At 40.0% G+C, this 23,102-nt stretch overlaps 1 long non-coding RNA gene across 3 annotated transcripts in view; it reads right to left on the minus strand.

Annotated features, from left to right (window-relative positions):
• LOC102976558 (uncharacterized) overlaps positions 1–23,102 on the minus strand; it is a 269,687-nt gene that overhangs the window by 38,393 nt on the left and 208,192 nt on the right. For all 3 annotated transcript variants that reach the window (XR_008618393.1, XR_008618392.1, XR_008618394.1), the window contains 2 exons: positions 8,462–8,691; positions 1,450–1,573 (listed from right to left, as the gene is read on the minus strand). This is a non-coding gene — a long non-coding RNA (uncharacterized lncRNA). The remainder of the gene's footprint in view (positions 1–1,449; positions 1,574–8,461; positions 8,692–23,102) is intronic.

Raw genomic sequence — 23,102 nt, forward strand, 5'->3', positions numbered from 1 at the left:
TACAGAGAAGCTGGAGCCACAGAGATGAACTATGGGGCCAGACCCAGCAGGGAGGAAGTGGGAGAACATTAGAGGGGTGTCCAGGAAATCAGAGGCTGTGGATTTGATCGGCTGTACACACGGTGGTCAGAGGATGATAGAATAAAGACTGTAACACAGGATGCAAGAGTAGGCAGGACTCGGAAACCAGGTAGTTGGGAAAGCAACTACCATCAGGGAATTCCATCAGTAGGGAGCGGGGGCAAGACAAAACAGAGGGTAGGGAAGAAAGATCCTAGTCCTAGAGGGATTGAGGTATTTGGAAGTTCACAAAATTAAGAAGTCAGGCATAATGGAACAACCGTAAAAATAAGAACTAGGCTAACGCTGAAACGGACATCCCCATTTCTTCAATTTGTCATCCTTTTGTCCACGCAGTGACAATTGCCATACACCTACTTGGTGCTTGGCAATAAGATTCTGGGTTCAGAGTGCTCTTCTGGAATCCTTTAATTCCTTTTAAGGTAAAGAATGATCCAGAGCGCCCCCCACACAGAATATTGTTACTAACACATATAATCTGATTGATTCTCTTAGTTTAAGTAGTGTGCGTGTGTTTTCCTAAGAGTCTGGGTCTGTGAATAAAAAGTGGGCATTCTTTCATTAGGTATTTCAATAATACCATCAAAAGGGGCATTTCAGTCGGTCAACATTGTTTCTGATTTCTAACTTTGCCAGTACTCTTTTGTTTAATTCAGGCAACCACTGCTCAGCCAGTAGACTTTTTTCCCTGATGTTCGTGTGTGTGTGTGTGTGTGTGTGTGTGTGTGTGTGTGTGTGTAAACTTCTCTCCCCTGTTCCCCTGCCTTATGGACTTTCATTGCTCTCTAAATTAATGTATGAACAGGAGTAGGAAAAATAACAAAACTAAAATTAGTCATGTTTCCTACTTTTTAGCAGCAGTGATATGATTTACTACAGGAGGAAATTGGAACTGTGAACTAAAATTAAACTTTTGAATTATCTGAAGATTTCACTCATCCTTGTGATCCCTAACCCCAGGGAAGAACTCTGTGAGCTGGGGAAAAGTTGCATGCAAAACATAGCCCAGTTTCAAATGCTTCCTGCCAAATCTGAACAAGCATAAATTGTGTTTATTTCTCGAACATTTAGGTTGGCAATCTTAATTTAAAATATGCTGCCCATAATTTCCTCACTTATGTAGTCGTTAATTAAACTGGTAATGGTATCAAAACAAAACTGAGTTTCAATTTAGTTTTACAAATATATTTTTCACCACCCCAAACTGTTTTACAGCTAAGTATACATACAGAGCATTCTTTGAAGAGATAATTATCATTCCCTAAATTAAGCCAGTGTTTGAGTATTCCTTCAGTCTTCTGATGGCACACTATTTCTGACTTTAACTGATAAGAGGCTGACTTATCTGCCCCTTGCTAAGTGACTTACCGATAACTTTCACTGCATCCATTATTCCTTCTGAAACTGTGCTCTTTTTGTTTCTTGATTTGTACTACCTTCATGACATCTCGGTTGTTAAGTAGGTGTTTAGGGTTATCACCTCTGAGAGTTTCTGTGGAAGACATTCAATACATTGGAAGTAGAGAGAGAATGGCTTATTCTGCTCTAATCTTTGTAACCTTATGCAAACATTTAATATCAAAATTCAACATAGATGCTTTACAATGGAAAGATTCCATATAAGTATTATGAGGGATACATCTTTCTAGTTCTAGTTCATTGTTTTCCAAAGTTGTTCTAAGTATCCCAAGCCTGTAGGGTACGTCACAAAAGAAAAATGGTTCTGACATCAGGAAACGGTGCATTGCAGTCTCATCACTGGAGATGTCCAAGGAGCGTTAGTATTTTACAGGCGGAGTAGACTGGCTATAAAGTAACCTGTATAACTTATTCAAGTTTTTCCCACAGTTACTCAGGAAAAACTTTTCCTCTCCGATGTAAACCGTATTCCAAGAAACACTGCTTTTTTTTTTTTTTCAATGCTTAAAGCACGTTTACCAGTATCTGTGTAATTACTATATGTTATGGGAAGCAGCCGCATGGCACAGGGAGATCAGGTCAGTGCTTTGTGACCACCTAGAGGGGTGGGATAGGGAGGGTGGGAGGGACGGAGATGCAAGAGGGAAGAGATATGGGAACATATGTATATGTATAACTGATTCACTTTGTTATAAAGCAGAAACTAACACACCATTGTAAAGCAATTATACTCCAATAAAGATGTTTAAAAAAAAAATAGAGCACAAAAAAGAACTCCCTTCCGACGAGCAAATTATGTGCTAACTTTAAAATACAATGTAGATTCCCCATTAAATGGCATATTCTTCCATTCAGAAAATGTCCTTGTTGATATCTAGCAAATAATGCCAGACGGTTAAAATTCACGTGTTGAGAAAAAGTACAACAATGAAATGTTCCCCGGGCTTTTAGCATTTTCAATAAGTTATACATCGCATTTATATATCCTTAAAATTACTATTAGTTTCTTGTTGAAAGGACTAGTGGTCCTAGGGATGTGAGGATTCATATTTCTTCCCTCAATGAGCCGGCACCATTTTAAGTTCTATTTCTTCCTAAAGATCATCCTTCTTGCCAGAAAATTTTCAATACATACTTATAACTAAAAAATGACAGTTGTTCCTTGCTCTGTTTTGACTTTTCCTTAAACTGATATTGTTTCAGCAAAAATTTACTGTTTTCCTCTTACATAGGTGAGTTCTTACTTTACATGGGATTGACATTTTCAGAAGCCTTTGGGATATTAGAGGAAATAATAGCATGGGATAAGCATCAGCATCCAAGCATTCCTGTCCTATTTTTGCTTTGTGAGTAAACAAGTCTACTGAGTCTTTCACCAAGTTTTCACATTGTAGAAACTGACACAATGAGAAGCAGATGGCCTTAAAAATACCTGGCCCTAAGAGGCACAGGAAAGGATGCTCAACATCCCTAATCATTAGAGAAATGCAAATCAAAACTACCATGAGGTATCACCTCACACCCATCAGAAGGGCCATCATCAAAAAATCTACAAACAATAAATGCTGGAGAGGGTGTGGAGAAAAGGGAACCCTCTTGCACTGTTGGTGGGAATGTAAATTGATACAGCCACTGTATGGAGGTTCCTTAAAAAACTAAAAATAGAATTACCATATGATCCAGCAATCCCACTACTGGGCATATACCCAGAGAAAACCATAATTCAAAAAGACACATGCACCCCAGTGTTCACTGCAGCACTATTTACAATAGCTAGGACATGGAAGCTACCTAAATGTCTCATCAACAGAGGAATGGATAAAGAAGATGTGGCACATATATACAATGGAATATTACTCAGCCATTAAGAGGAACGAAATTGGGCCATTTGCAGAGATGTGGATGGACCTAGAGACTGTCTTACAGAGTGAAGTAAGTCAGAAAGAGAAAAACAAATATTGTATATTAATGCATATATGTGGAATCTAGAAAAATGGTACAGATGAACCAGTTTGCAAGGCAGAAATAGAGACACAGATGAAGAGAACAAACATATGAACACCAAGGGGGGAAAGGAGGGGTGGGAGGAATTGGGAGACTGGGATTGACATGTATACACTAATATGTATAAAATAAATAACTAATGAGAACCTGCTGTATAGCACAGGGAACTCCACTTCGTTCTACAGTGGAAACTAAGACAACATCGTAAAACAACTATACCACCCCCCTAAAAAATAAATAAGTAAATAAAAATACCTGGCCCTAAATAGGGGGCTTGGGAAACAGATTAATGTCAAATGAAAGAGCTGGAAGTCACCTCAAAAATCATCCAATTCGGGAGTTTTCCTGGGCAGCTTGGAAGCAAACAAACCAGCAAACAAACAAACAAACAAGGTTTAAGGGTTCAGCACACAAAGATTTAGATTCAGTTGATCTAGGGTCGAGTCTAACGTCTGAGATTAATATTTTTTAAAATATGACTGGGCATATACCCAGAGCAAACCATAATTCCAAAAGACACATGCACCCCAATGTTCATTGCAGCACTATTTACAATAGCCAGGTCCTGGAAACCACCTAAATGTCCACCAACAGAGGAATGGATAAAGTAGATGTGGCACATATATGCAATGGAATATTACTCGGCCATTAAAAGGAAAAAAATTGGGTCATTTGTAGAGATGTGGATAGACCTAGAGACTGTCATACAGAGTGAAGTAAGTCAGAAAAAGAAAAACAAATATCGTATATTAACGCATATATGTGGAATCTGAAAAAATTGGTATAGGTGATCTTATTTACAAAGCAGAAATAGAACCACAGGCATAGAGAACAAACCTATGGAAACCAAGGGGGAAAGGGGGGGGTTGGGATGAATTGGGATTGACATATGTACACTATTGATACTACGTATAAAGTAGATAACTAATGAGAACCTACTGTATAGCACAGGAAACTCTACTCAGTGCTCTGCAGTGACCTAAATGGGAAGGAAATCCAGAAAAGAGGGGATATATGTATACGTATAGCTGATTCACTTTGGTGTACAGCAGAAACTAACACAACATTCTAAAGCAACTGTACTCCAATAAAAATTTTAAAAAAAAATCTCTAGTGGGGAGGAAAGATCTCAAGTACCAATAGGGTTGAGGGCAACTAATCTTCTCACAAACTTCCTCATCTTACGAGTGAGGAAACTCTTCAGCAGTTAAGTGATTTACCTGCTTACTGTGCAAAATTAATTAGTTCGTTCAAATCAGAAAACAGATCTTCTGATTCTTAACCAGTGCCCTTTCACCATGTAGACTGCCTCCCCAGGCCTCTCTCCTTGGCTGTGTGACCTGGGCAAGTCACACGACCTCTCTGTTACCTTGTCAATCGTACTTGACAAGGGTCATTTTAGGATCAAACGATCAATGGAAAACATGCCTGTGCAAGCTTAGATGGCATTGCTAATTCACTGTCAATGACCCAGATCGCTTTGTTCATTTGCACTAATTAATAGGCTGTTTCCCATAAGCTTTCACTTGAAAAAGGGTTTTCCTCAATTTTCATTTGAAATCTAAGACCACCTCTTGGCATGTTATTCACTCCCAGGCTCAGTGTCTTTCCTGAATCCACTGAGTGGTTTTTACACATCTGTCCCAACATCCAACCCACCATGGGACACAAAACCTTTTAAATGGTTTTTCCGAAAGAAAACAGAAATAGGAATCCTTAAATAAGTGTGCTAGCTCCATGTCCTGGGCCATGACAGTGCTTTGAGACACTACCAAATAAGAAGCAAAAGCAAGTGAAGAGAAAGTACTTTCTCCACATCTTCCCCCAGGGACGCAGCCAGCAGACTCGTTCCCTTTGGGATGGCCCACCTGCCCCCTTCACCAGCTGCATCCCTGACCTTCTGAGCCCCACCTCACACAGCAGGTTCTCCCCGCTGCTAGCTGCTCCACCACTCCTCAGAGCCTCCATCGTCAGCGGGTCTGCCTCCCCTTGAGAAGAAAGCTGCAGAAGAGGACGGAGGAAGGCCTCCCTTGGATAGGATTGGATGCCAGGGCTGCCTGAGCAGATGAACAGATGAACAGATGAACTGGGCTGCATCCATGCTGGAACTCCAAGTGGTTCTTGGAGCGCTCTCTAGATTCTTGACATCTTTGGAGGCCAGTGGGGATGAATGCGTAGTTCAGCAGGTGGTTACTCCTCTAAGCTCCCACCTACTACCCCGGAAAAATGCAGAAAGTACCCCTGACAAATGCCTAACTGACCTCTGGGTACACGGACCCAGAGACTGCTATTATTTCTAGGCCATCAGAACTTGATGCTCCACTGGGAACTGCAGGGCAGACTGCCTGCTCCTTATTACCATGAATAATCGAAAGTTGGAAGTATGTCAGAGGGCTTCTGTGGACCTTGCTTTTCACCTACCATAAAGTGATGGCAGTTGGTAGAAAAATGATTTCATGTAAGGTCCCTAGAACGTGCCGATCTAAGCAGCTAACATCAGCCCCTCTAAATCAATCATGCCATGGTTTCAGCCTCATTACTGGAATTGGTTTTCAGGCTAAAGTCAGTAAATACCAGAAAGTAAGTTTTATTGCAAAACAGATTGCAGTTCCAGTAAAGATGCCGTGTGTGAACAGAAAAGTGCTGGCTGCAGATGTCCATCAGACCCGATCCTAAGTAGTATATATGACAAACCGAAGGGGGAGGGTACCCACAAGCGGCAAGGACAGATGCTCCTAGCAAGGCATCACAAATCAAAATCAAACCTAAATGTTCACAAGGGGTATGCTGTGACTGGCTGGAATGAAATCAGACAGACTGGATTTTAAAAACTGCTTTAGTTGACAGTAGTCTCCAGAAAAACAAAGAAACAAAGAAAACGGGCTCCATTTTAATTCAATGCCTGTTGGAAAGCCTTCATCTACAACTCTATGCCTTGGCTAGAGCAGGTACCCAGTGATGTGAGCTACACAAATCCTATAGACATGAAGAGGAAAGTGCACGTTTCAAAGAACGTTCTATCAGCCTTGCGGCTCAGTTTGTGCCTCCAAACTATGGGGGAGAAAGACCTGTGACCAGCAGGGGGAAAAGGTGGTTATTTTGCTCTGGGAAATGGAATCAAGTTTCCCAGACTTCCGTCTGGTGTCTTTATGCCAAACAAATATCACTTGCTGAGAGTCTGATACGTTCACCATTTGTTCCCTATTTCGTTTCTCGGATGGGGGAAGGTAATGATCTCTTTGAACCTGATAATCTTTTAGGCCTTTTACCATCAGGCTGTAAGCCTCTTTGAGAGGGTACCGTATCTCTTTCCTAGCATACGTAATAGGTGTTCAGTAAATAACTGCATATTCGTGTTAGATGTATGACTTATGCAATGGCCTTGCCGATGAGGCCACTGTCAACCAATGGATCTTTTCGATTTGTGCCTTTGTATTCTGGACACTTTCCTATCTATACGGACAGACTTCATTTCTCTCTTACTTTATCCTCCTCTTCTCCCTCCCAGTCCCTCCCCACCTCCATCCCCCAGTACAGTGTGTGGGTCCAGGTCTGGCTGCTTTGAGGAGAATTATCTGCTACCTCACTGATATGATTTCAGAGCTAGTGATGAAGATGTATGTAGCTAACTTTGACAACTTTTTTTGAACTTAAAAAATATATAATCCCTGTGCCTTCCTCCTGAATTATTTCATTAAAAAATTAAAGTTTTTTATAAATGAACCTCAGGTGTACTGAATTGGGTTGATCCAAATTCTTAGTTTGAAACGCATTTGTCACTATCGGCTCCTGCACCGTCTCATTTTAATGCCTTTGTTTATTTATCCAATAACAGAGTGAGCCCTTGTGAGCACACAGCCCCACACAAACCCTGGAACATTGCTAATGACTTAGACCAACCCGCGTGCTCCAGCCCCTGGCTCCAATGCACAGGAGCTACTGTCCTGAAGTTTGTCATTATCTGTCATCCCCAGGCCTTTTATCATGCATATGCCTAAAGGATATATTGTTTAAGTTTAGTTGCTTTTTGGAAAGGATATCCTGTCTTCTGATGTCCTCTAGCACTTGCCTTTGTCACTCAACGCTGCCTTCATAGGATTCACTCCTGAATCTCCTTTTACGATAAAATAGATATATCGTTAAATGAAAAAAAATCTTTTCTTCTCATTTTTATTGGAGTATAGTTGATTTACAGTGTCGTTTTAGTTTCTGCTGCACAGCAAAGTGAATCCGTTATACATATACATATAACCACTCTTTTTTAGATTCTTTTCCCATGGAGATCATTACAAGAGTATTGAGAAGAGTTCCCTGTGCTACACAGTAGTCCTTATTAGTTATCTGTTTTATATATAATAGTGTGTATATGTAAAAATTCTTATATATTCTCCCTGTGAATGGTATGGCCCTGAATTTGGGTTATGTTAAATGAAAGGACCTCTTCTGTAGAATAACATCTAGAGTAAAACATCAGATGTTGTGTCATTTATTCTCAGTAACTTCAAGTAAGGCTAATTCAAGAGTGACACGTTATGTCCATCTATGTGTCATGTTGTTATTCCGTAATACTTTTTATCAGGGTTGTTACATGAGGTAAGATACAAAATACATTTTTACATCAATATATGCTAAAATTACTGTGTATACTTTTTAATATGATGCTCAATATATTCGATTCAAAGAATTCCTCCCTTGAGCCTCATATCTGGTCTTTTCAGCTCATGAAAATACATCTCAGAAAGGTATTTCTTTTGGCATTTCTGGCTCATATTAATACAATAGCAAACATCACTCAAATTTTTCTAGATAAGTTTTCTAGGCTCCACACTGTAATAACTCAGAATTAAACTCCCTGGGCTCTTTGGGGGCTGCTCACAGGATCTAAGTCTTTGAATCTTGTGAGACTTGGCCATGAATAATCTAACGGATCGTTTCACTCAGTAGTTGCCCAACTCACCACTGAGCTGCAGCGTCAAATCCAATGTGGTCACAGAGATCCACGTGGCAGGCCCGGAGGAAGCTGGCCAGTGCTTCATTTTCCAGCTGGATGATTTGGATCCTCATGCATCACATCCCTCCTGCCGGGCAATTTGCACAGCACCATGGAGTTCTGGTTATTTTTTTTTTAAAGCCTTTCGGATATCCTCAGGAGCTGCTGTGGAAGTTTCAGATGCACAGGAGATGAGTCTGAAACATCAGAAATAAAAAATACAGGATGAATGACTAGAAAAATCCAGACTCTGGTTCTTGACCTGGTAATAGTGTAGAGAGAATCGTGAAAGTGTTAAGCGGGGGCAGTGATCCTAATATAAAAGGAAAGCTTTCTTCCTTATGTCCCATGGCCTCGAAGCTGTAGTTAAGGAACAACTTTGAAATGAATTGCTTTGGTTATATGATTGCATTCTTCTTACGTGTTTGGCCAAGACACCGGCTGGTCATTCAGAGTTCTAGTAGGTGCTGGAGAGGGCACAGAGGAAGGAAGGAAACTAACATTTATTACATACCCAACACTGTGCTAGACACTTCACCTTTACAGATGGGGTCGCTGGGGCTCAGACAAGTTACCTCATTGCTGTGCTTTACAGTGTCAGAGCCAGGTTGAAGTGCAAAGCCCATATTCTTTCCATAACAGCATTGTCTACTCTTAAGGAATTTTAGAATCTAATTGAAGAGAAAGGGATAAAAAGAAAGAAAGAAGCATGGTATGCTTACTGATGGCTGGAGACGGCATCGGACCAGCATTGTTGTCAGAGTGGTGGAAAAGGGGTAGAATCCTCAGGGAGAAATGCTGGTTTGGGTTCAAGTTCAAGCTAGTGATCATCAGGAAACATAATAGACTTGAGTAGGACGGCTTTGTAAACAATGCATTTTAGAGAAGCTGATCTGATTATGGCAGTCCAAATTTCATAGCTGTAGTCATAGGAATGGAGAGGAAGTATCTCATAAGAGGTTCTGTTTTTTAATCTCCACAGTTTGGCTAGAACATGTTATATGGTAAATAAAAGTTTGTTAAATGTAAGACAGAGATCTTGTGAAAGAGGGCATGACGGAACTCACTAAAATATATATACATATATATATATATATATAGTCATTCAAAAAGACTGAGAGAATCATTGTGCTGTTGGAATAATTGGCAGAATCATAATACTAGCTAACATACAGTGTCAGCTATTAGCCACGTGTGATTCTAAGTCCTTTTATTTACACTAATTAATATTCAAAACAGCCCTAAGGGTAGATACTATTATCCATATTTCACAGGTGAGGCACGGGGAAATCATTGTCTTGCTCAGACTGACATAGCAACTGAGTGATAAAGCCGGGATTAGAACCAGGCATTCAGGCTGCAGAGTCTCCATCTGCATAACCTCCATGCATGAGATATGATACAAGAAGACTAGGGCAGAGATGGTCTCTTCCCCTTTTGACAGGCTTTCAACACAGAAATTCAGAAGGGGGATAGATTTTACTTAAAGAAATAAAATACACAGATGAATTGTAGTTTTACAGATATGCTGTATCTGCAATAAAAGCGAAATATTCTAGGGGCATTGTCAAATACTGCGTAACTTCAACCGATGCCCCAGAGCTGGGCACTTGTAGCGGGCAACGCTCGGCACACCAGCTCCCCGTGAAGGATAACGTCTCTCAGTCCTCCCACTGACAAAAGCTCTTACTTAGTTATAGGCTATGGAACACTGGCCACAGCTCTATAAATTTCTTCAAACTGATTTCTAGTTTTGTGTACATGTTTTTCATGCCTGTCTTAGTCAGTTTGGGTTGCAACAAAAATTACCATAGAATGGGTGACTTAAACAACAAACATTTATTTCTCACAATTCTGGAGACTAGGAAGTCCAAGACCAAGGTGCTGGCAGATTCGATGTCTGGTGAGAGCCCTCCTCCTGGTTTATTGTAACTTCACATGCAGAAGATATAACTGCTCAGTGAGACCGAGAGAGAGAGACAGAGAGAATCTCTCTTGTATCTCTTCTTACTCATGAATGATCGCGAGGGCGTCACCTTCATGACCTAATTAACTCCCAAAGGCCTCACCTTCCGATACAGTCACATTAGGGATTAGGGCTTCAGCATGCAAATTTGGGGAGCACAAACATTCAGTCCATAGCAACCCCCAACTAAAGTTTAAGACCTTCGAAGACAGAAACTGTTCCTTTGCTCTCGTTGGTATCCTCAGTGCCTGTGGCCATCCTGAGCACAGAGTGGGTACTTAATTCTTTTCTGAGCAACTGAACGTTTTTGAAGGATAACCTGAGAAAGACTATTTTCAGTTATGCAACATCAACTCCCCAAATGGCAACTCTTTATCCTTTCTGTTCTCATCCACGGTCTGCTGGTTGGAGCAGTCGCAGTTAGGGAGAGAGATATGGGGGAGAACCCAACTTCTAAAAACTGTAGAGGAGGGAACAGGTTAGAGCCACTGTGGTGCTCCACTGAAATATCGAGCAGAGCTTCAGGGAATTGTTAATAAAAACAAATCTCTCTTACATTGTCATTACTTACATTTGTACCTTACATATTGTCTGCAGCCTCACCTCTTCCTCCCTAGTAGATATATACTGTTTCCCCAGCAGCATTCTTTTCTTTGTCAAAGTTGACTTCCCCTCTCCAGGTGGTCCAAGTGGGGCTGTCAATGACATCTCTTCATCACAGTGAGATGCACTTGACCTATGACGGTTAATCAGACTAGCCACTCGCCCAGCACAGTAATTTAGTGGAATGAAGCAGAGCCAATTACAGTCTTCCGTGAGATTTGCTCTAAGGACACCAGGACATAGAAGGTCTCTCCACCTTGAATCATACGTTGTGAGAATGTAGGCTTATAGATGCCCTCAGCCATCTCTCCACCATATCAAGAGACTCTGCCTGTGGAATGAAGCTATCACACAGAGAAGGCAGAGTTGAGATACAGCGAGAGACAGATCCTGATGGCACCCGAGTCCCTGCCTCATACGGTGCTCATGGCAGCGCCCCCACTGGACTTCCCAGTTACACGGGCCAGAACTTCCCTTAGCGCTCATTCTATTTGGAGCTGGAGTTCTGTTGCAACTGAAATGAAACACTTGTTGCTAGCACCGCCCTTCCCCACCTGATGATTACCAGTCTCTCCTTGTTTCTCCTGGCTCTCTGCTAGCATCTCTTCTGCAAGAGAAACTTCTTTGAGGGTGAAATTACATTTCATACCTATTTTTAGGACCCAGCAACACCTGTAATAACGCTAGGCACACTGTGGTAGGTGTTACTAACTGCAGACATTCTTCTTTATCCGGATCTAACACATTCCATTTTGTGCCAGAGAGTGTGGGTTCTTGAGGTGCCTCAGGGAAGGTCTGTTTCCAGCCCTGGGGCTGGGTGCTCCGGGGACACTTCCCATTATGAAACTCCTGACCTTTAGTTCTGACACATTTTTAAAAATTAGTTCTCTCTATTTTCTTTGCTCTCCCTTTATAGAACTCGTATTTTAAAGATTTGGGGATCTCCTGCATGATCCTCTAATTCTACTGTATTTTCTTTCCTATTGCTGTCTTTTTGTTCTACTTTCTGGGGGACTGCCTGAACATCATCTCGTAAGTCTTCTCCTGAGCCTTTCATTTCTGTCGTCACAATTTTAATTTCTAAGAATTCTAGTTAGTTCCCTGAAAGTTCTTTTTTATGGCATTTATTCATGCATTGCATGAATCTTATTTTTCTGAGGATACTGGTCGATTTTAGGGAAGTTTTATTTGCCTCTGAGTTTCACTTTTCCTCTGAGTTTTATTAACACTTTCACATGGTTTGTTGTGGTTGCTTTTCCCTAAGTTTTGATGATCTGGGGTTATTTGCTCACATTTAAGATGGAGGCTTAGGGTGCTTGGGCAGAGCTAGTCAAGCATGAGCCTCTAAAATTCCTTAAGAGTAGACAATGCTGTTATGGAAAGAATATGGGCTTTGCACTTCAACCTGGCTCTGACACTATAAAGCACGGCAATGAGGTAACTTGTCTGAGCCCAGTGACCCCATCTGTAAAGGTGAAGTGTCTAGCACAGTGTTGGGTATGTAATAAATGTTAGTTTCCTTCCTTCCTCTGTGCCCTCTCCAGCACCTACTAGAACTCTGAATGACCAGCCGGTGTCTTGGCCAAACACGTAAGAAGAATGCAATCATATAACCAAAGCAATTCATTTCAAAGTTGTTCCTTAACTACAGCTTCGAGGCCATGGGACATAAGGAAGAAAGCTTTCCTTTTATATTAGGATCACTGCCCCCGCTTAACACTTTCACGATTCTCTCTACACTATTACCAGGTCAAGAACCAGAGTCTGGATTTTTCTAGTCATTCATCCTGTATTTTTTATTTCTGATGTTTCAGACTCATCTCCTGTGCATCTGAAACTTCCACAGCAGCTCCTGAGGATATCCGAAAGGCTTTAAAAAAAAAATAACCAGAACTCCATGGTGCTGTGCAAATTGCCCGGCAGGAGGGATGTGATGCATGAGGATCCAAATCATCCAGCTGGAAAATGAAGCACTGGCCAGCTTCCTCCGGGCCTGCCACGTGGATCTCTGTGACCACATTGGATTTGACGCTGCAGCTCAGTGGTGAGTTGGGCAACTACTGAGTGAAACGATCCGTTAGATTATTCATGGCCAAGTCTCACAAGATTCAAAGACTTAGATCCTGTGAGCAGCCCCCAAAGAGCCCAGGGAGTTTAATTCTGAGTTATTATAGTGTGGAGCCTAGAAAACTTATCTAGAAAAATTTGAGAGGTGTTTGCTATTGTCAGAGTGGAGGAAGAGAGGTAGAATCCTTAAGGAGAAATGCTGGTTTGGGTTCAAGCTCAAGCTAGTGACCATCAGGAAACAGAATAGAGGCTCGAGTAGTACAGCTTTGTGAACAATGGATTTAAGAGAAGCTGATCTGATTATGTGTCTGTTTTTGTGCCAGTACTATATTGTTTTAATTACTGTAGCTTTTCAGTGTAGTCTGAAGTCAGGGAGCATGATACCTCCAGCTTTGTTCTTTTTTCTATAGATTGCCTTGGCTGTTCAGGGTCTTTTATGGTCCCATGTAAATTTTAGCTTTATTTGTTATAATTCAGTGAAAAATGTCAAGGGTATTTTGATAGGGATTGTATTAAATATGTAGATTGCTTTTGGTAGTATAGACAAATTAACAATATTAATTCTTCCAATCCATGAACAAAGGATATCTTTCCATTTATTTGCACTGTCTTGAATTTCCTGTTTCAACGTCTTATAGTTTTCAGAGTATAGGTCTTTCACCTTCTTGGTTAAGTGTATTCCAAGGTACTTTATTCTTTTTGATGCAATTGTAAATGGGATTGTTTTCTTGACTTCTCTTTCTGATAGTTCATTATTAATGTATAGAAAAGCAACCGATTTCTGTATATTAACTTTGTATCCTGCAACTTTACTGAATTCATTTGTTGATTCTAAAAGTTTTTTTGTGTCTGTGGAGTGTTTTTTAGGGTTTTCTATATATAGTATCATGTCACCTGCAAATAGTGACAGTTTTACTTCCTCCATTCCAATTTGGACAGCTTTTATTTATTTTTTACGTCTGATTGTTGTGGCTAGGACTTCCAATACTATGTTAAATAGAAGTGGCAAGAGTGGGCATGCTTGTCTTGTTCTTAATTTTAGAGGAAAAGCTTTTAGCTTTTCACCCAACTGTCCATCAACAGAGAATGAATAAAGAAGATGTGTGTGTGTGTGTATATAGTATACACACACACAGTGGAATACTACTCAGACATAAAGAAGAATGAAATTTGCGTTTTGCAACAATATGGATGGACAGGGAGGGTATTTTGCTAAGTAAAATAGTCAAACAGAGAAGGACAAATACTGGATTATATCACATATGTGGAATCTAAAAAATAAAACAAACTAGTGAATACAACAAAAAAGAAACAGACTCACAGATAGAGATAACAAACTAGTGGTTACCAACGAGGAGAGGAAACAAACTATTATGTATAAAATAAATAAGCTACAAGGACATATTGTACAACACAGAGAATATAGCCAATATTTTATAATAACTATAAATGGAGTATAACCTTTAAAAATGTGAATCACTATGTTGTACACTTGTAACGTATAATCTTATACACAACTATACTTCAGTTTTAAAAATCCAAAAAACGTTTTAAAAGAAAAAAAATTATCTTTTATTTCTAATCATTTTTTGAGTTCTGTCACTTCATTTCTAAATTTTTCCCATTCTGACTTATGTTGTTCATTTATCTCTTGTATTATATTTTCAAGTTTTAAAAGAGTTTTTGAAATAGTATAATTTTTTGCTTCTAAATGTGTATATAGTATTTAACTTACTATTGCTCATTTTAATGTAAATTTAGTTTTCCTGAATGTTTAAAAAGAAGTAAGCTTCAAGACAGAGTTAATAACTGCACAGATTCTTCATGTTCTTGTGTAGTGTTAAAAAAAATTGGCAGATTTTTTTGTTGTTGTTGAGATTTTCTAGCTCTTTTTCCTCCCCCATTTTTATCTGGACCTTCTCTTTCCTTCATCTCTATTGTCTCGGTCCTCAATTTTTATTCATATCTTATTGTTTCTCTTCTGTTATGAATGGAGTCATGACTAGTCCATGTTGAGAGCTCACGGGGGCTGGTCCATTCCGGTCCCTCCAGTCCTTATCCACAAGCTGTTTGCACTCCAATTGTATTGGGCCCAGTCTCTCTAAGTTTCTCAAATGGGCATTCTGCCCTTTTAGCGAATGTCTGTTGACGGTATGGGGACTCCCCTATTCTCAGGTCTGAGAGACGTCTGCTCTTTCCCTCTGCTTCCCCCCACATGGAAGCTGAAAACATCTAGGTCTTGCGGCTATTGGTAATCTGTTCCCATCTCCTTGTATTCTGGAGTTAATGGGGATACTTTGTCACCTTTTTGGGCTGTTCATGGGTTTTTTATCTTGCTATCTAGTTGTCTATTTCTTTTTTACGTGGCATCTGGGAAGATCCAAAAATCACGTTGCCACCTCTGCCCCAATGGGTCTCAGATTTCCTCTAAATAAATTAATAGTTTTTGAATGTTTACATGTCCTAAGCACTGTTCTTACTGGATTGCTATGGATTAACTAATTTAATCCTCACACTAATTTTATAAAGTAGAATTTATTATTACCTTCATATTATGGATGGTAAAACAGAGGCATAAGGTGGTTAAATAGGTTGCTCATGGTCACACAGAGGTAAGTGGGTACCAGCCCAGAGGTAAGTGGGTGTCATCTACTAGTCTATTCTGTCTTCCAATATTTAATATCAGAAGGAAATAGCTTCCAAAATGGTTTAGAGGGCAAATTTTATTTTTCAAGTACTGTCATTCGGGTAGAATACACATTTGAAAATTAATATGGGATTTATAGAGCAGAGTTAAATGCAATCTTTGGTCATTTTTCACATCATGAGAGTCAAGCTAGAACACCCTCTTTGTCACACAGCTTTCTCTCCACATAGTTTTTTCTCCACTTACACCAGTGATAGAAAATGGCATCAAAAGTAGGTTAGGGAGTGATGGAAACCTTAATTCAGTCACTTGATCCTGAGCACCAACATGTTTTCTGCCAGGTTTTCTGGCATGTGAAAAGGTGAGTTGTACAAGCAGCAGGAAAATCAGTGTTCTCACCTCACCAGAAACTCTGGGCTGCTCCTGCATGGTTGAAGGCCACCACAATTTCAGGAGAACAACTTCTTTCTGGACTCATGCAAATGGGTCTGGACTTTCAATAACCAGGGGTTAATTCAGACAGACATCAGAAAGCAATTCAGGCCCCCACTGAGAGAGAGAGCCACGAAAAACTTCACAACTAGCAGCTTCTGCAGAACTAAGCTGTTGCTGGTATTGCCCTTGTCTGTTGAGTTTTTCCAGTGTGTTTTCCACTTTTTTATTCGCCCATCTCCCCAAGCAGCCTACAGAGCAGGTAAGAGAGTTTTAAACATACATTTCCTGAAATACACTTTTTTAGAAGAAAGAATACATGACTTTTCTACGTCTTAAAGACTTTGCAAAACCTGTAGACTTTGAGGGTATAGAGGAACAGCACGGTAGAAACGATTAGGAGAGAATGGGTAGACTCCCCTCCACACATGGCTTCTCTGGGACCCCTCAGCATACAACTACTGCCATAATGGTGGAAGTGTGCAAGGTAGAGTATAGAGCTCCTGAAAGGGGTCATGAAGAGGAGTAGGTTCTGAGCGATGGCATCAGGAAGGGAAAGAAGAGGTAGTGCTGTGAGTGAAATACCACCCAGGTGCATCTGTGGAAAATGCATGCGTTTCATTCATAGATTGTGTCTTCCAGTGACCGGCCACTTTATGAGTTCTGTTTCTCTTTCTCTGTGTGTATTTTTGATACCCTAATGTTTGGAAGGGATGGAGAATACACTGTCAGACAGGAGATGATACTATTAGATAAACAAGATTACATCTAGTTGAAGGGTGGAGCAAAACAACTTTGTATTTTTCCTCTTAAATTGCCCATCACTCCAAAGTGATGCCATCTCAGCTCAGTGTCAAGGATTTTCTCCTTCTCTGTCTCCTTCCCTCTTGTTCAACTCCCCTGATAGTCCAGACCACCTGTTCACTGGTTCTAGGTATCCTTACGGTAAGAATCTTTGCCATAAGCAGTTTCACCACACAACCAATTGGCCATAAGGCAATTTTGCTGTAAAAGAGAAGATAACTGGTTTGACAGTCTGGTTGCAACTGATTGACAGTTTGGTTTCATGTCTCCATAAATACGGTACTCCCATTTTTTATATTGTATACATTTTAGGCCTCATAATGGTCAAGACAGTGACGAGGAGACATGACAGTCTTCAAATAGTGGATAACAACTACTTATATCGACTTAATAAAAACACAGTGATAAGAAAACTTACTGGAATTGTGAAATAATAATGTAAAGCCAGCCTGCATGCTACATTAGACTAGAAAAAAAATAACATTAGCAGTTTGCAAATCCTTCAGTGAGCAAATCCCTCTCACCCATTAAAACCAAAAGTTTACAGAACTATAAAAACTATAAAAGAGGCAGCTAGTAATTGACAACAGTCTTCAAGAGCGTTAATTACTGATTCTTTGGCTGATTTCGACACGGCAGCTTGCCCTCCAATGCCACCTTTACCCAATTTATCACTTAATATTAGAAGTTGGGGGCAAAAGAAGAATCAAGCTCCTCCTATAATCCAAAAAAGAAACGGTTACTGATTCCTGATAAGTACAAGTTTCTTGAAAATGGTGAAAATCTTTTGCTATTTGATAGTGGAGACCAACGTGTAGACAGAATTTTGGTATTTGGCACAGAATCTGGCTTAGACGATTTGGTGAAATATAGGGACTGGGCATGTGATGACGCATTTAAGTGTAGTCCAGATATAGACTACCAATTATACATATTACATATAGATTAAAAATAGCAGCACCCCTCCTCTGCTCATTTTACTTCAGGGAAATCTAAAGAGACTTAAAGCAGATTTTTTTAATATCGTAAAGAACTTACATCTACCATTAAATCCTGAATCCTTAATGATCAACTTTGAGAAAGGAAGTATCATTGCTTTCCTAAGATAGCCTTGAATACAACTATAACCATGAATCTGCATATATTTTAAGTGTATTCAAATATTTTTTGTATTTTCATTTTTCACAATAAAATCTTTTGAAATTTTCATTATTAATTTTTCATGTTTTGTTACGTCCTTTTTAATGTATCTCTTCTATTTTATTTTCATTATTTTATATATTTTTTAAAATTTATTTATTTGGCTGCATTGGGTCTTCATTGCCATGCGTGGGCTTTCTCTAGTTGTGGCGAGCGGGGGCTACTCTTCTTGTGGTGCGTGGGCTTCTCATTGCAGTGGCTTCTCTTGTTGCGGAACACGGGCTCTAGGCACGCGGGCTCAGTAGTTGCGGCTCGCGGGCTCTAGAGTGCAGGCTCAGTAGTTGTGGCACACGGGCTTAGCTGCTCTGCGGCATGTGGGATCTTCCCGGACCCGGGCTCAAACCCATGTCCCCTGCATTGGCGGGTGATTTTTAACCGCCGCGCCACCAGAAAGTCCTTCATTATTTTATCTTTTACAGCAAAACTGTCTTATGGCCAATTAGTTGTGCAGGAAAAAAGCTTGCAGCAAAGATGTTCATAGCGAAAATACCAGATGCGCTTTTCATCTCTCCACCCCGGGGTATTGGATTTCAGTTACGTTACTCCATCTTGACTTCCACCTCCTTCTCAAAGAGCTGGGAAGGCTGAGGGCAAGTTCTTCAGGTAATTTGTAGTAAAATATTTCTAGGTAGACACATCCGTATTTCTTATAATATGACCACTTCTTTCCGCATAATGCCAGGACGTTATTATTATACGGTCCTTTTTCTCGGCTGTGTCAAATATCTACCTCTATTGCTCTAGTTTGGCACGGGCAGTGCTCAGGGAGAGAGGTGAGCCCCCTCCTGCCATCGCCCTCAAGAAGAGGGTACAAGAGTGGGAGGAAGGCCCCTCCTATCTTGTGTACCCTTTGAAGCCTAGCACAAGCATGTCATTAAAGCTCACCAAACAGGGAATAATTCTCATGAATGCTAGAAAATGCAGGTTGCAAAGATTTTCCTGGTTGCCAACGCTGAGAAAACACAGAATATGCTAGTTATGCAAAACAGACCATTTAGTCAAGATGGCAGAAAAACTGAATTGGGGCAGTTTCAGCCTTTTCTGCTCGTAGCTTTTCCTACCTTTCACTGTGGACCATTTTTGTAAATCCCAGTGCAGTATCAGGTGTTCAGTCTGTGTTAACTTCCTTATCTGTGGAAGGTAATCTTTGTAAATTTGAAGGCTGCCTATAATTAAAGGTAGTCATACCAAGTATGAAATATATAATAGACACAAGTGGTAACAGAACAAACACCCTTAAAAAGGTTAATTCCTAAATATCCTATGTTTTTCCTAAGATATCTAATTATGCTATCTATTTTTTCTTCAGGAGACGACTTCAGAAATAAATGGGACTCTAAGGCAACCACTTGCGTGTGAAGCTGGAAATACTAACCGAATCATCCTCTCTCTCCCCTTCCTCCAGAGTCCCAGGAGGCTGAGGCAATATCAGTAATGGAGACACTCAGATATAGGCAAGATACACATTTAACAAGTCCCATGAAGGAAAGCTTGTTTGCTGTGTCACTATGCTCTCCAAAGTCAGCTGGGATGATGGCAAAGGGCAACTGTCTTAACAATCTTTTATGTTAGTGCAGAGAAGTGTCCTTGGTGGTCAGAATTACCCACTTTATACCAGGCAGTCTGCAAAACATTTCTAAATATCATAATTCACCATTATAGAGACCGTGTTATTAGAGAAAATAAAATTATTAAGCTAGAGTAAGAGGTCAGGCTGTCCAGTATTAACATGTCATAACAACACAGAAGATGTTGCAGTAACCTGACCTTCCCGCTACAAATGAAAATCAAGTATAAGCTTTTTCTGTTACATTAACAATCATGTAATCCTCTAAAGGTGGCTTTTACAACATGAAGGATTCAACATTTTCTAGTACATGTTAGGAACATTCTTAAATTGAATCTTTCCTTTCTTGAGTAGAATGACATCTAGTCTTTCTAAAAGGTGTTCCCTTGGGGATTTAATGACCACGATGAACATCTCTAGTTGAGATTAGAGAAATCTAATCTAATAATTTCCAATTGTTGTAGAAAAATCATTCCATTTGCTAAGCATTTCTTGACCACCTACTATGCACTGAACACAGTGAGACAAAATGAATAAAAAATCTAGAATCTGCCTCTCAGAAGAAGATAATCTTTCTGGGAAAACAACAAAGGTTTAAAAACTAGAAAGTAAGACAAGGTACAATATGGAGTAGAAATAATAAGTGTTACAGGAGAGATTGCAATGAAAGGAAAAGGGATGTTAGGGGAGGTCTGGAGCTTGGCAAGAGGGTAGGGAAACCAACCTGAGCAAAATGCCAGTGGGCGAAAGAGCATGGCGGGTATAGAACATAGTGAAGAGCCTTGGGAAATAAAGTTATTACCATGAGGAGGGGTTAGATGATAAGAAAGTTTCAATCCCAGAAAAAGGAACTTTTCAATTGATCTCATAGACAAGGGAGTTATGGCAGTGAAAATGAATCATGCAAGCAAATGGCAGCGGCACACAGAATAAACTCAAAGATTAACCATATGCAAACCTGAAAATTTAAGGTAGGGCCTTTGCAGTAATAGATTCATTAAGGGATTGGAGTCCATGGGACTAGACAGGAAAAACAAAACTGAGAACATGAGGGAAGGACTGATTTATGATAGGGTTCAAAGGAAAATAAAGTGCTGCAGATCAGGCCCTAGGACAGTGTCTGACAGATAATGGTTTTTCAGTGGACGGTGTTTGAATGGATGGCCAATATGTAAAGCTCAGATTCTGAGCCTGGGTGACTGAGACATTGACAGACAGACGGTAAATGACAGACAGTAGTGTCACCCACAAAGTGGCTTAGCTGTCTTGGAGATGACCCAAAATTGAAATTATGGTCTCTCAAGGTCAGTTCATTTAATTCAGTAAATCCAGTTTTAAAAAAATCATACGCGTTAGTTTAAATATTTCCCTCTTGCCTAGCTGTCTTTGATGTTGCAGCAACCTAGGTTCATGAACTTGGAAAGATGGAGCCATATTAGGGGTTGTGAGACGTACTAACCTTTCCTCCATATTCTTCTTTTACAGAAAAGATACTTGATTGAGCTATGTTTTCAGTGAGTAAATATTTTCCATGGGCTCATTTGCAAATGCCAAAAATAAAGAGAGCTTTTCACTGAACAGCATGTGGTTTTGCCTGAACATAATAAGCTGTTTCCATTAGGGGAGTTCTTCTCACCTTCATAGCCTTCAGGAGTGCTGTCACTCCTTCTCTTTTCCTGCTCCTGGTTTTAAATCATTTCTTTACTGTTATTGCTTTGGCTCAAAGCTCCCATAATAGCTTCTTTCTTAAGCACAGGGACATGGAAATCAAAGCAATGGTCACAGCAGAACAGCATGACTGGTGTGAAGGACGGGAAAGCCCAGGCGGTGATGAGAAACAGGCCGACACACGGTGTTAACGTTAGCGTGGAAGTCTCAGGCCACAGCCTCGTTCTTGAAACTCTATGCTTTGTTTTATTTTCAAGTCTATAAACTTGCAATATTTCTTTGGAAGGGAGTATTTTCATAGGAAAGCCAAAACAAGTAATATTTAATCCAAGACTAGAAGAGATCACTAATAATTTAATACTTCTTGCAGAGTTTCAGGTTGGTGGTGTCATTTAGATGTTTATTTCTGGATCCATTGTTATTATGTAGTTACCATATCTTTACTTCTAATTAAAAACCTCACCAGGGGAGGATTTGAAAGCTATGAAGGTGCTGCCACCTTGAGGATTCTTCCTTTCCATTTGGAGATTTATCGTACCAAGCAAGAGTTGCCTGGCAGTGGTATCTTTTATTCCATAAAGAAACTGAAGTAAACTACAGTTCTCCCATTTGGGATATTGCAGAACGTGGAGACACACATCTTGATGGCTAATGGCACCTTACACTCTTAAGCCATACATTTCAGAATCAGGTGACACAAGCACTGATCTGAGGTGGTCTCTCACATTTTTCTCACTGGTGACTGCTTGGACTCACATGAACTTTATCATGCAGTTCCCTCTTCTTTCCTCACCTTTACTTCCCATAAGCAATATAAAATCATTGGAGAAAGAAGACAGGACTCTATTTCATTGAAGTTGAAATTGACATGAAACTAATAAATAACTAAAAGTACAGAAAGAGAATGACAAAACTTAACCTTTCCAACTCTTCCAAATGCTATCAATTCTGTATCAAAGCTGTAACTAGGACAACAGTGGTTTAAAAATCCCCTGCTCAGAAAACAGAGGAGTTAAGGATGCATGGGATCTCACTCTTAGATTTATGAAAAGGGGCAGGATGGTTGCCAAATTCATTTTCATCTACAAATGAAAAGACGATGAGATGTATTACTAAAGGTACTCTTTATTGACTAGTCCCCATTTGGTGAGCTTTAGTTCTATGTACATTAGATTGATGTATTTTTTAAAAATAAACTTATACAGTAGACTGTTCATTTGGAGGATTTTTTTGTATTTCTTGGCTTTCAGAAGCCCTTCTCATTAACCCTTTAGTATGTTCCCCATGAATTCACTAAGCATAGCGTTTACCGAGATGCCTGCTTCCGGCATGCTGAGAAAAGGAAGACTTGAACTTCTATTGAACCTGAGGCCTCAGCACAACTATGGGGCAGAAATGGTTCCCTTTCCCCCATTAAAAAGCTTTCATTTGCAAGCCACAGATGAAATTTCATCTGCTTTGCATCAGTGTAGCATATAACTTGAGAGAACTTGGCACCACGACCCTCAACCCCATTATTGGTGTTTTCCCTTTTGAGGGAAAATAATACACTTATGGCTCGATTTTTGTTTATTTTGTTTTTGTTTAAAGAATAAAACACAGTGGCGCCCTCACATTTTTCACCCCTCATTCAAAAGCTTTATTCTGGGCTGCT

Source organism: Physeter macrocephalus, chromosome 10 (genome assembly GCF_002837175.3).
Source record: "Physeter macrocephalus isolate SW-GA chromosome 10, ASM283717v5, whole genome shotgun sequence".
Classification (NCBI taxonomy): domain Eukaryota; kingdom Metazoa; phylum Chordata; class Mammalia; order Artiodactyla; family Physeteridae; genus Physeter; species Physeter macrocephalus.